The 14,093-nt window shown below is 45.7% G+C and overlaps 1 protein-coding gene across 1 annotated transcript in view; it reads right to left on the bottom strand.

Moving 5' to 3' along the window:
- The window catches only part of LOC310778936 (low-density lipoprotein receptor-related protein 6-like), a 52,529-nt gene extending 46,731 nt beyond the window's left edge, over nt 1-5,798 (bottom strand). The window contains exons 1-6 of the mRNA XM_083639410.1: nt 5,543-5,798; nt 4,833-4,997; nt 3,184-3,399; nt 2,725-2,957; nt 1,999-2,128; nt 1,181-1,374 (exon numbers count right to left, since the gene is read on the bottom strand). The gene's annotated coding sequence lies outside the window, so the exon portion shown is untranslated. The remainder of the gene's footprint in view (nt 1-1,180; nt 1,375-1,998; nt 2,129-2,724; nt 2,958-3,183; nt 3,400-4,832; nt 4,998-5,542) is intronic.
- Between the last annotated feature and the right edge of the window lie 8,295 nt (nt 5,799-14,093).

The following is a 14,093-nucleotide window of genomic DNA, read 5'->3' as shown; positions in this document are numbered from 1 at the left end:
TAAATCTAAATATTATAAATATGGTGTGTTTGTATGTTTATAGAACTGAATGGTTATGCCTTAAAATATGGACCTGAGCTGTTATTTGTTTTGTCTCTGTTCTTAACTGCAAAACCAATAAAGGGCACTGTCAACATCAAATATCTTGGATGCGTCTTGGATAACTGCTTGTCGGGTGAAAAAATGGCATTGACTGCTCTAACAAAAATTCACCAACGAATAAAATTCTTAGCTAGAAAAGCGGTTTTCCTAGACACTCATATTACATACTCTTGCCGGGGCACTAGTGCAAAGTCACTTTGACTATGCTGCCACCTCATGGTACACCGGACTAACAATGATTAAAGGGCAGGTTGCAGACAGCCCAAAACAAATTAATCAGAGTTATACTTAAGTTGCACCCCCGTACTCTCCTTGACACCAAGCACTTTGAAAGTCTCCGATGGTTATCGGTCGAAAAGCGCACTTTATATACTAAAATGCTGCTCACTTTTAAAATCACTTTACATGAGGTCCCGAAGTACCTACTAAACTACTTCTTACTTGTACGAGAAACACATCAGCACGCTACTCGAGGTAGGTCGACAGATTTTATACCCTGTCGATTTAAAATGTCTGATGGGGAAAAATAGCTTCAGGTACAGCGCAGCAGTTCACTGGAACAATCTACCAAGGGACATAAAAGCAAGTACTACTGTGACCAGTTTTAAAAGAGCCTTAAAATACTGGCTCCATAGAAATGCACTTTAAATTACTGGCTTCATGGCAATGCACTTTACATTTATTTTATAGCCTTTTTATTTCTTTTTATAAGTGATACATTGCCCTGCTGCCATTTGCTTGATCTGCTGCTATTTATTTTATCTTGAATTCCTTTAATGTAACCGCTCTCCTCTGTTTTATGTTTCTTTTAAATTGTTTTAAGTGTTTTATGTTTTTTATGCCTCGTCTTACTATATGTTTTATGTGAGGACCACAATGTAAATAAGCCCTCGTACTTTTTTGTGTTTTTATCCTCGGTGATTGATATAATTGTCTGTTCTTTCATTACTATATGTACTGTTGTGTTATTTTATTACCAAATAAATTAATTAATTCATAAAAAAAAAAGATTTGCAAAAAAAAAAAACATGGTCTCTGCAGAACTCCGTTAGAGCCATCAGTAGTGAAGCAGACTGACCGCTCCCTGTGGGGTGGTGACACAGCGGTGGTCACATGGAGGAGGCGAGGGACTGGAGCAGTTGCGCTGAACGCATCCCGGGCCCTCGTCAGAACTGTCGGCACAGTTGGTGATGCGGTTACACACCAGGGCCGGGTCCAAGCACTCACCGCTAGCACACTGGTAGCGCTGCGGGGGACATTTTGGTTGGTTGCCTGTGAAAAGAGATGGGACAGATTCAGTGTCCTCTGTGCGTAACAAAGCATGTTTTACTGCATTGGAGTAAGGATGTGCAAAAAATAGTCTGTGGGTGGTCTATTTAAATTACTTTAAAGCTCCAATCAGTCACTATTTCACCTTAATATAACAGCTTTTCAGTCATTGAAGATGGTAGAGTGACTTGTAACAGGGAGAATGTCACCTCTATTGGTCCCACACCGCCCTCCAAAGGCCTCTCCTGGGACTAAGCAGTTTGGTGCCTGCGTCCCGGAGGCAAGATGCGCGCATGCGCTGTACAGCGGGAGCGTTGTGTTCATGAAAACAAGGAAGTAACTCGGTGCGGATTTGCTACGAAAAATGACGTAGCTACGGATTCACGTAACTATGGATTATTATTTCATCACGTGGCGAGTACCCGATGTCACAACATGTACATCGAGCTTTCTGCCGCTGTGTTTTGTTGACTTTGAACGGCGATATCGATACTATTGCACCCAGAGGGCGCCGTTTCTCCAATCGCAAAACTTGGAAAAGTTGCTGAATGGGGCTTTAAATAGACTGCAACTGGAGCAGAGTTGACACTTGAGTTTTGAGAATAAATAAAGGTCATAATTATGCACATCTGTCCTCGTCGACGCCGTTGTGACAGTCCTTCTTCCCGTCACACTTCCAGGACAGCGGGACGCACTGGTCGCTGTCGCCGCACTGCCACTGGTACTCCCTGCACTTCACCGGGGGCACAGCACAGTTCTGGGCACAAAACAATGAGACCAAACGTTCAGCTCTTTCTCCTGCACCCAAACAACATTCCTTCCGATAGTGTCCACCCTTCCCCACAAACGCCAACCTGCAGGGCTTGAAGAATGAAGCAAACGAGGAAGTGCAACAAAAACGGCAGTTTCTCAAATGGCCACTTGAAGCTGGCTGCAAAAATTCAAGAGTCAATCCCACGGAAGTTCTATATAGAGAGCCCCAGGGATGACGTATTTTTGTAGTCAGTCAATGGGTTTTTGCCGCGATGCTTCAAATAAGGTCTCTGGGCAACGCAAGCTTAATCAAACGCGAACCAGTGTTCAGCTTAAGCAAAAGCTTAAAAACTCATAAAAGTGGTCCTCAAGTGTGAGGATTATCCTACTGAACTGAACTGGTTTGCATTTGATTAAGCTTGTGTTGCCCAGAGACCTTATTAGAAACATCGCGCCAAAAACCCATTCAAAAATCCCATTGGCGAAAACAGTGAAGAACCAAGGAAGTGTTAGCATCGATGTTTTCCGGACTCGTTCCTGGGGCTCTCTATTCCTTTGCATGTAAGCTGCAGTGCGTTCTGTGACACCCCTACTCCTCACCGTTTCGTCGGAGCCGTCGGTGCAGTCGTCCTCTCCGTCACAGAGCCACTCTCTCTGCAGGCACTCGTGGCTGTGCGGGCAGCGGAGCTGTGGCACTGGGCAGCGCGGGGGCTTGGTGCAGTCCGCCTCGTCCGAGTGGTCGTGGCAGTCCGCGTAGCCGTCACAGCGCAGCGCCTCCGACACGCACTGACCACTGGCACAGCGGTACTCGCTGATCCCACAGGCCACCAGACCTGGACGGAAGGAGATGGGCGTCAAGTTTTCATTGCAAAACACATTTTGGTCCATTTTGGAAAGTTTTGTCGCCTACAATTCAGTTAGTATCTCAAGCAGATGGTTCCGTTATGGAACCGGGTCTCGAGCCCCATCCCTAGTGCCAAGTGCAAAAGACCCAATTTCCGGATCAGGACAGACCACCTCACCTTCGTTACACAAATGTCCATATTGGAAATCACCTACCACACTTGCCCTCGTCCGAACCGTCGGCGCAGTCCTTCTCTCCGTCACACAGGAAGGTGTGTGGGATGCAGCGCGTGTTGTTGTCACAGCGGTGCTGGCAGCCCTCGCTCAGCCTGGAGCAGTCCGCCTCGTCAGAGCGGTCCTGGCAGTCGTACCGCCCGTCGCACACCTGCTCCGCTGGGATGCACCGCGCACCGTGAGCACACTGGAACTCAGCTGGGAGAGGGACAAGCAAACCTTAAGAGTGATGATCTGCAATATCTTCATATCAATACTCGTCTGCTTTTTCTTCTCTCTTTGATTGATATAGCCCAGTGACTCAACCCTGTTCATATCAAGGGCCCTACGTGTTTATTTTATACATTTTAATCCCATTTTTATCCACCATTAGTGCTAATTAAATTGATTTATCCTGGTTGCTGCTCCACCCTCTGCCGATCTGGGGAGAGCCGAAACTGGCTCCATGCTTCCTCCGAGACATGGGCAGTAGCCAGCCGCTTCTTTTCACCTGACAGGGGAAGCTTCACCGGTAGGACATAGCACGTGGGAGGATCATGCTATTCCAACGAGTTCCCCTCCCTCCGAACAGGCGCCCCGAACAACCAGAGGAGGCACCACTTCAGCGACCAGGATATTGCATGTTTTGGTGAGGGGTTCCTATATGAAGGAAACCCCCAGGGGGCAAGGGGAGAACATGCAAACTCCAAACAGAAAGGCCCTTTTGACGAGCCCACCCGGGCGGTGGGCACTCGAGGACATGCGGACGGGCACACACTCCTTCAACGCTCACAGCGTCCCAGGTGGGAATCGAACCCAGGACCTTCTAGCTGTGAGGCGACAGCGCTACCACTGTGCCACCGTGCCCCACAAGGGCCCTACTTTAGTACACATTAGGACCACAGACCCACATTTGATGAGATTTTGTCTCTCAGACCCAAATCTGAAAATATTGTGTCGTCAGATTTGATTTTGTCAATATGAGTTTGTCGAGAATTCCATGACTGACTGTATTGCAGGTAGAGGGATAACAGAGAAACTATGATCAGAACAGCCATCCTTCTACATCATCTAACTATGTTAACTTCTTGTAAATTAAATAATGCTGAAGGTTAACAAATCAGCAATTTGCTGGGGACCCCCTGGAACCCCCTCAAGAACCCCCGGACCTGCACGCTGAGAACCACTGATATAACAGTGATTCAGCCTATATGCAGTTGATAAAGCTTTTGCATGGTCTGTTCTGAATGGCCTCTGTGGGTTTGTGTTTCTGGTTTGTTTGTGATAAACAGAAGGACTGCGGGGCATGTTCGTTCTGTCGCCCCAAACGTAGCAAACCGGACGGGGTATGAGTCCTGGTCGCTGCACTAGCACCTCCTCTGGGCAGTCGGGGGGGCACCTGCTCCGGTCGGGGGATGGGGGGGGCGCACTGGGAGCAATATCCTGATCCTCCGTCCCGACGATGAACCCCCTCGCTGTCAGGTGAATAGAAGTGGCTGGGGACTGCACATGTATCGGGGGAAGCATGTGCTGGTCTACGGCTCTCCGCAGATCGGCAGAGGGGGTGGAGCAACGACCAGAACAGTACAATTGGGGAGAAAATGGGAGAGGAATCAACATTTGACGTGTATGAAACAGTGTATGAAACAGACCTGTTTTGCACTGGACAGCACATCCCTGCTCGTCGGAGGCGTCCTGGCAGTCCTTCTCCCCGTCACACACGTGGGAGTGTTGAACACACTCCAGGCCGTCGTCACACGGCTTCGAGCCCTTACGGCACCTCAGAGGAGAGGACCTGAAGCGCGGACTGATGGAGGCTAGGCAGGAGACAATGATTCTGTTCATTACGTCATGTGACTGATGGAGGCTTGGCAGGAGACAATGATTCTGTTCATTACGTCATGTGACTGCAACCATTGATACCTGATGCAGCATTTGCGTGTATATCCCTCATTTGTGTGTGTATCCCTTTACGATAGGGGTGTCACGGTACATGTATTCGTCCCGTGAATTTACGGTACGACCCTCACGGTACCTCGTTTCACGGTACATGAAACGACACAACGAATACGTCAAATCCAGAAGCACCTAAACGCTGTTTGAACGGCATTGAATTGAATTGAATTAAACGCCACAGAAGAAGACACACCAAAACAACACAAGGGCCATAGAAATCCGCGTTCACAGAATGGGACGTTTTGTGGCGATAAGCTGTTTTGCAAATTCTGTCAACATCAAGCCAACGAGGTAAGCTTGCCAATGTAACGTTACGTAGCCGCGACAAAGTCCTTTATAGTTGCGCGTTGCGGCTAAACGTTACATAACACTGACAAGGCTGTTAACTTGTAAACAAGCAACATACATCGCGTGGGATGAGTGATGCGGTCAAGCAGACATCTGCGGATGCAGACAGGCAAGCTGCGGTGAGGAAGAGGCGATGACTCCTTGTCATGTTCCAATAATCCATTAGATGACCGAACGTAATCATATTATGCTAAACAAAACTCACATCCAATAACGTTAAGGCGCTGACAGGGTTCTTTCCCGTACTTACTGGGAAAGTGAAACCCACCCCGTTGTCTGTCAGACAGTGGGGGTATCTTTCAACAGGGGTAAAGAAGTTTTTCTTCTTCTGCCGTTTTATTCTTCTTCTGAACATGTAGGTATTTTGACGTTGACTAAAGAAACACTGCCGCCTAGTGGCCGCTTTTAGATAGGATTCCAAATTAGTGCTTACATCAAACGCAAATGCTACATAAAACAAATACAACAGGGGGAGGGGTTGGTGGGAGTATTAGGCTACTCCACACATGCGCTCTGTTTACAAACTTGTGTACAATAAAGATTTAAAGTGGGGGGAAATGCCTTTGCCCTGTCAAACAGCTGGAATACAGACATCTGAGAGGGAGGCGCACCCCACACTTTGAAAATCACTGCTCTAGAGTAAAACCTTTTTGCGTGGATTGCCTAGATCTTATTAAATAGTGGACATTTATTCATTCCCACATATTAGACACTATTTCTGATGGTAAAAATAGCGTAAAAAGCAGAATTCAGACATATTCAAAGGGAAAAAAACAGAATTTGGGATTCGTTGCTTTTTTTCCCCATTTTCGTACCGTGCCGTATTCGTACCGAACCGTGACCCCAAAACCGAGGTACGTACCGAACCGTGACTTTTGTGTACCGTGACACCCCTATAAGATACAACCGAACCGAGCGTATGACGCGGTTCGCGGTCTTAAAGGGATACACACACAAATGCTGCATCCGGTATCAATGGGTTAAGACTAGAGCCGGACCGATACTGGATTTTTGAGGCCGATGCCGATATTAGGGAGTAAACAAATTCCGATATCGATATATCGGCCGATATTCTTACATATAATATATCAAATATCAAACACTTGACAAAGATATGACTTGACATGACTTGAGATATGTAATGTAGGCAGGATATTTTACAGCTTCTCAATAAACTTTATTGTCCAAAATGTCATCAATGCAATGAAACCGTAAACTTAACTGGGAAGTGAATAATTATAAATAACTAGAAATACAAAAACACAAATAGAATAAATATAAAATATAACTTGAGTTGAGAAAAAAGATCAAATATACACAACATGCTGTCTATAAGTAAAAAAAAAATATATATATATATATTGCCAATATCGGTCCAACATATCGGCCGATACCGATATATCGTTAGATACCATCGGTGGACCGATATATCGGTCAGGCTCTACTTAAGACTATGAGAGCTGGTCAGGAAGATGGGGTCGGGGATTTTTTTTCTTTGAATGAAAAAAAGCGTGGGGGGGGGGGGGTGTGAGGACCTTGACCTTGATTTAATTTCCACAAACCCCAGATTTATTTGACCCAATGACAGTTTCTAAATGAAAAGGAATATCACTACAGACATGTTATTTATATATTGTCAAATAAAGTCATTCAGTCATTCATTCATTCATTCATACAGCAGCCACAGAGCTGAAATCAGTAACGGACAGTCTGTGTGTGAATGTCTTACCGGAAGCAGCAAGATGGGTGGATATACTACACCTCTCATCTGAGGCGTCGGGACAGTGGGCGCGGCCGTCGCACACCTGCACCCTGGGGACACACCTCCTCCTGTCGCTGCACAAAAAGTCCGCTGAGGTGGAGGTAAGGAGGGAGACGATATGAGAACCAGGAAAGTGACGGCAGAGTAGCATTGAGAGCCGCAGGAACAAGTCCGGAAATCACCGACGCTAACAGTCCTGGTTCTTCACTGTTTTCGCCTATGGGAGTTTTGAATGGGTTTTTGGCGCGATGCTTCCAATAATCTCTCTGGGCAACGCTGGCTTAATCAAACGCGAACCAGTGTTTAGTAATATCATCTTCACACACGAGGACCACTTTTATGAGTTTTGAAGCTTTTACGTGCCGTTAAAAGGGCGGCTAGCTAGCAAACGGCTATATGAGACTACACTGTTGAGTCGATGGAGATATATACGTCAATAACGTCACCACTTCAAAGGACGAACACGGAAATTCTCTTTCCCTCACCTGGTCCAGCCCCGTTCAGCCCGGGGTAATCAGTGCACACATCCAACAACAGTCCAGGTTGAGTGCTGACGTGACGTGGAAGCCTATGCGACAGTGTGTAGTTCTGGATTAGCTTAGCTCGAGTTTTTTACTTCTAGGGCTCGCATTTACGCTACAAAACTCATGAAAAGTGGTCCTCATGTGTGAAGATTATCCGACTGAACTCTGATTCGCGTTTGATTAATCTTGCGTTGCCCATGAGACCGTATTTGAAGCATCGCGGCAAAAACCCATTCAAAAATCCCATAGACAGAAACAGTGAAGAACCAGGAAGTCCGGGACTTCCGCGTTCTGACTACAAAAATACGTCATCCCTGCGGCTCTCTATTGGTGGAGATATGTATCTAACCTGATTCCACATGTGAATTACAATAGTGGCCTATAGACTACCGCAGGGATAAGATCTTTTTCAAGGCCAACTCAGAAGTTAAGGCTTTTGCACATCAAGTCCATATTTTTAACCCAAAGTTGCCGCAGGGTTTAAAATAAATACAACCTCATGTTGTGTCACTCAAATTTACACACAGGACTCCGAAACTTTCGTTCGTCAACGTTTTCGGAACAAGTTCGATTTCCTGCGCTTTTTTTTCGGAACAGTCAATAGCCTTTTGCCGTTTGACCTGTATAGTATTGATCCGTTTTCGGATGGCGGTTAAAAAAATGCATTGTGTTTAGTGGGATAATCTTCCCAAATTAACACCACTTGCACGATTTTTGAAGCGTAATTGCGATCGCCAAAAATTGCGATTTCCAGAAAAAGCTTAAAAATCATACGTTTCATAAACTTCTGTTAACCACACACCTTATTTCAGGCATCTATCCCAAATCCCCATACAACAAACATCCCATCGACTTCCAGACAAGCAGGAACCGGGTGATGCCAACTTCCGGGTTTTAGGACCAGTGTTGTAACGCATTACAAAAGTAATATATTACATGTAATATATTACTTTTAGCAGTGACTGAGTAATATAACTTATTACGAATAGGATTTCAGTGATATTATACCAGTTACTTACAAATTGAGTTGTGTTTTTAATCAAAACACATTTAAATATAGATACAAATATTTCCTAATCCAATTGTGTGTTCTTATGCAAATAACCACTATAGATGACAACAACAAAGGAAAAGGATACCATTTAGAATTTTGGACGGTTTACACCGACTTCACTGACTTTTTCGGGACGGTTCCGGTGCAGTGATGTCATTCTGCTATTGCAGTTATTTTGGTGAAAGTAATGCAAAAGTAGTGTAATAAGTAATGAGTTACTCTACACACAGTAATATTGTAAAGTAAGTTATTACTTTCAAATAAAAGTAACTAGTAATATGTAGTATATTACATTTTGAAAGTAACTTGCCCAACAGTGTTTAGGACTCATTCCTGCGGCGCTCTATTGAGTTCCACACAATTGTCTCTGCCCATCCGCTGTGTGTGTGTGTGTGTGTGTGTGTGTGTGTGTGTGTGTGTGTGTGTGTTTGTGTGCGCGTGTGTGTGTGTGCGTCTGGACCTTTGAACTTACCGGGGTTTTTACACTGGAAAATGCAGCCGTCTTCATCAAATCCATCAGGACAGTCCGGCCGTCCATCGCACAGCTGCCTCTGAGAGAGGCACAGCGATGAACCTGGACAGAGAACTGAAGGAGTGACGCAGGCTGGCGGGGCAGTGGCCACAGGGGGCGCAGGTGAGGCGACCGCTGGGACGACAGGAGGCTCAGTGGTGGCAGCAGTAACGGGATCTGAGAACAGAAAAAGGTGTTAAGACGGATCAAACCATTTCCAATATTCAGCGCGCACTGGCATGAGTTTACCAAACACTGCTCAATTGAATCCAGATTTAAGCTGCAAAGTAGCCTACAATGACAAGGATGGTGCATTTTCCCATGTGTGTAGGAATGTAGATTATTTTGCGGTAGGCTTAGAACTCGGTTTTGGTCATTTCCACTAAACGCGGGCAGGCAGTGCTTGAGAGCAACGTAGAGCAATGTATGTTTTTGTGTTGCGCTCAGACTGAATTCACAGTCACTTACGGTAATCCGGTGCATGCCGTGGGCAGTGTTTGTGTGTTGTTGGCGGAAGTCAGTCTGGTTAGGAAAGGCAGAGAGGGGAGATTGGAGTAGGCTGCTTTCCCCCGTCATATAGTTTTACGCTTTGTTTCTCTACATAACCGACATTCAAAACTCAGCCGCGGAGTCAACGAGACGATGTCTGGTTTCCATGACAACATGGCGAAAGTCCCGGTGGAGAATTTAACGTTAGTTGGCTGTTGTAAAAGTGTATTTTTGTCAGCGGAACAGCGATCATAAAGCCAGTATGGATTATACCGGACATGTATTGGAAATATTTGTTAAGACTGCTTGTTGCACAACACTGATAGAAGTGCTGACCAGCTGGTTACTGAGCTAATGTTAGCTGCTGCTAAGTGCTAACAGACTGCTATTCACCTCCTGTGTGAAACGGTGGCAGTTTGGTTTGGTTCAAAGTGAACGACTGTGTCGGGTCGGGGCGCAGGTCTTATATTAACCCGTCTGGGCGGGGCCGGTTTTGATTTATGGATAATCACATGGGTAACGGGCCGGACACGGGTTTGAAATTCTTTACCCGTGCAGGACTCTGGTAGACATATCAGCTAGCCAATCTTTGAGGAACAAAAATACAACACCACCAAGTAATAATGAAAAAGAAAAAAGTTTAAAGAAATATTTTATTATTATTTAGCATTTTGAGTTCATCACATCACAGGAGCCTATGTTAATAAGCCACCAGCCAAATTTGAACAATGATGAACGTCGCAAAGTATATAAATTTAGGTTTGACAGTCTGGCAAAAGTAATGAGAATCGATTATTTTTTAGAGTGTATTTTCTCCCGCGGAATGTGTGGGCGTGTCCCATCTGCAGCAGCCTCCGAGAGAGAGAGAGCGCGAGACAGAGGGGGGGAGGGAAACGGAGAAAGAGAGAAAGAGAGATCGACACACACACCGTGCGTGTGTGTGTGTGTGTGTGTGTGTTCGTTGCTCGGAGAGGGACTCTTGCTGCGACTGCACAGCGTGTGTGTGTGTGTATGTGTGAGTAACCTCGCGTCACCACCAGGCTGTGTGTCTCTCTCTGTGCTCTCTCTCACACGAGAGAGAGAGAGAGAGAGAGAGCAGCATAGCGCTCGGCACAGAGTGGGAGGCAGACGGACACTGAGGGAGTGCTGTCACTGGGGGCAAAGAACGGACAAAAGGAGGGGCAGATTGCGCACGTGTACAAAGGTTATATAGAGCTTATGACGTCATAAGCTCCTGCATTTTAGCACCTCACGCACTGCTCTCTTCAATGAGGAAGTATCTTGTAGAATCTTGTAGAAAAGTGTCGATTTTAAGGCTTTGGGTTGAAAGTAATGTATAATAATTTCGGAGGCAGACAATTACTAACATAAGACCCTAAATAACATAGTTAGAACGTTTTTGTGGATTTTGGTTTCCAGGGACTTTAAATGATCTTTCACAATTTTCCAAAAACTTCTAATCCTGGAAAACATTTTTCAAATTCTGTTTTCCAGGATTTTCATGACCATAGGAACTTTTTATCCATTTTATTTCACATATTGTCCCCCACCAACAGGGGGGGGGGGGACTATGGCTCAGTGTCCATCTGGCACCTTTGTTCATTTACTCACACTGTAACATTGACTTTGTGCCACTAGAGCCGTTTTCCCACATGCGTACCGGAAAATTACCTGTAAGTCAATATCGGACATTTCCCTTCACACTTCGGCTCTCGCATATGGGAATCTAGCAGCTAAATTGCCTGTATGTTGGGGGGCGGGGCGGCACTGCAGAGCGGGTGGGGAGTGACGTGTCGGCAAAACTCTTGATGGTGAAATAAGTTTGCTTGTTTATCCGTTCACCTGCGTTGCGTTGAAGCACTTTTTACAGACTGGCTTCGTTTGATGTGTCCGGGCTTGCCTTCGCTGTCGGCAACGTAAGCAAAATACTTCCACATTTCGCTTCGTGCATTTGCTTCGTCTGTGTCCCTGTCGGGCTGCTGACTGAAGGAGGAGGACTGACTGTGGCCAGAGAGCGAGCAGGCAGCAGAGAGGAGAGATCACAAGATCATTTCGCCAGTTTGCTTTAATGTGCGCGAATGATTAGATTATGCCCGCTGGAACATTAAGCAACGTGTGTACACCTCGCCCATGCCGGCAAATGACTGGACCCGTTCTACACTTGCGCCTGTTATCGCACATACCGCTCTTCTGACTGGCTCCAAACTGGTGAAATCTCCGCGATGACGGGGTCGCGCTTACACCGGCACGACGACTTTCCCACATGCAGGCATTAGACCACGTTCCGGTCATTTAGCGGTACAAAGCGCATGTGGGAAAACGGCTTAGGGGGCAGCATCGTCAGTGAACGGGACTGACCCAAGGGTGTCTTTAAATGACCGTTGGGGGACAACATGTTAACGATGTGGTTGTTTCTAGCAGTGGTAGACATTTTGTGGCCACATGATGCCGTCCCTTTTGGATGAATAGTGTGAAAGTGGAGGTGAAGAAGACGCACCACAGCCCTGTTCGTCGGCCCCGTCCTGACAGTCTCTCTGGCCGTCACACAGGAAGCTGTGTGGGACACACAGCTTGTTGGCGTCACAGCGGAGCTGGCAGCTCTTGGTGGGCTCCCAGCAGTCCAGCTCATCGGAGCGGTCCGAGCAGTGGGCCCTCCCGTCGCACACCTCGGCCTGAGGGATGCACTTGTTTCCGTGGGAGCACTGGAACTCATCTGCGGTGCGGAGTTACAATGACACTAACACTTGTACAGCATACCAAAGAACTTACATTGCTAAGAACTGAAGGCTAACAGGACGTTCCATTGCAACTGCACACAGCAAACGAGCCATTTTGGCCTGAAGGAGACTTAGCGTAATGACGCCAGTAAAACGCCCCGCCTATACGAACTGCCATACAGAAGTAACTCCTGAAATGGCCTGTGTTCTTCCCGGTCATGGTGTGTTTCGGTCATGGTTCTGTGTCGTTTATCATTCACACAAGGTGGTGTTTTCATGGGAAAATGGCGCAGTGCTGTAGAGGGTCATCTCTTGGCTTCTATACTCTTTGGCTATACTGCTGAGTTGTTCATTCAGATTTCCAAAATATTACTTCACTAGAGCATTTTGAGACAGCGTCAGTGTTGAATAAGTTGTTTGCGCTTGACCACACATATATGCAATATATGTATACCTTTAAACTCTTTCTACACTAATTCTTGTGTCCCTTCATTTTCTTTGATGACCCTGGAATATTATTTCTATCTATCTATCTATATATATATATATATATATATAATTATTTTCCTTTTTTTTCTCTCAAAAAATATATACCATTGTTATCCCCCATTAATGCACATTTTTATTTACCCTGGAATATTCTAATCATGTGTGTGTCAGCACTTTGTATGAAATGTGATAGAAATTGGATTTTGAACAGTAGATCTAATAGTTTACATTAAACTTGACAAGTGATTTAATATATTCTTAAATTCCTTATTTCCCTTAAAACAAGTGAGGTAATTTCCTCGTTTCCGGATATTTTGTTTTGATCATTTTCTTGAATTTCAAATTCCTTGATGCTTTTGAAGTTATTTGTCTTTCCTGCATTGTTTAATATATTGACATTTGTCCCTGGAACATTCCTGAAAGACACAGCAGCACTGGAAACATGGAATAATAATCAATAAAATTGAAGAAGGATAGTGTAAAACCTCATATGTAATGTAATGACTTGTTAAGATGGAATTGTTTTGCAGTGTGGAACATACAGTACGGCATAGGAGTAAAATACAAAACAACAACGCTTATATACTGGGTGGGAACGACACTAGATTGTTTAGATTTCTTGGTTAAAAGCAGGTTTGTGGTTCATGAGGACCATAAGGTCAGGATTTTACAGATGGAACCACCTTGTTTGCAGGTTTTCTGGCATCCCTGTTCGTCCGATCCATCCCGGCAGTCCGTCTCTCCGTCACACACGTGAGAGTATAAAACGCACTCCGTGGCGTCGTCACACAGCTTGGAGCCCTTGCGGCACCTCAGGGCGCCTGGCCGGGCAGCAGGGGGCGCTACGGTGGGACAGTCCACCTCGTCTGAGCCGTCCAGGCAGTGAGCGCGACCGTCGCACACCAAACTCCTGGAGACACAGCTCTGACGGTCCTTACAGCGGAAGTCAGCTATGAAGGGAACGAAAAATAATGTCCAAAGTCATCGTGAGAGATTTGTTTGGTTTGCTGTAGATTTACAAATCGTGTTAAAGAGATGGTATGTGTTGGTGCTTGTTCACACA

Source organism: Poromitra crassiceps (genome assembly GCF_964638095.1).
Source record: "Poromitra crassiceps genome assembly, chromosome: 6".
NCBI lineage: Eukaryota > Metazoa > Chordata > Actinopteri > Beryciformes > Melamphaidae > Poromitra > Poromitra crassiceps.
The sequence above is the reverse complement of the archived record's forward strand: the minus strand, read 5'-3'. Positions and strand labels throughout refer to the sequence as shown.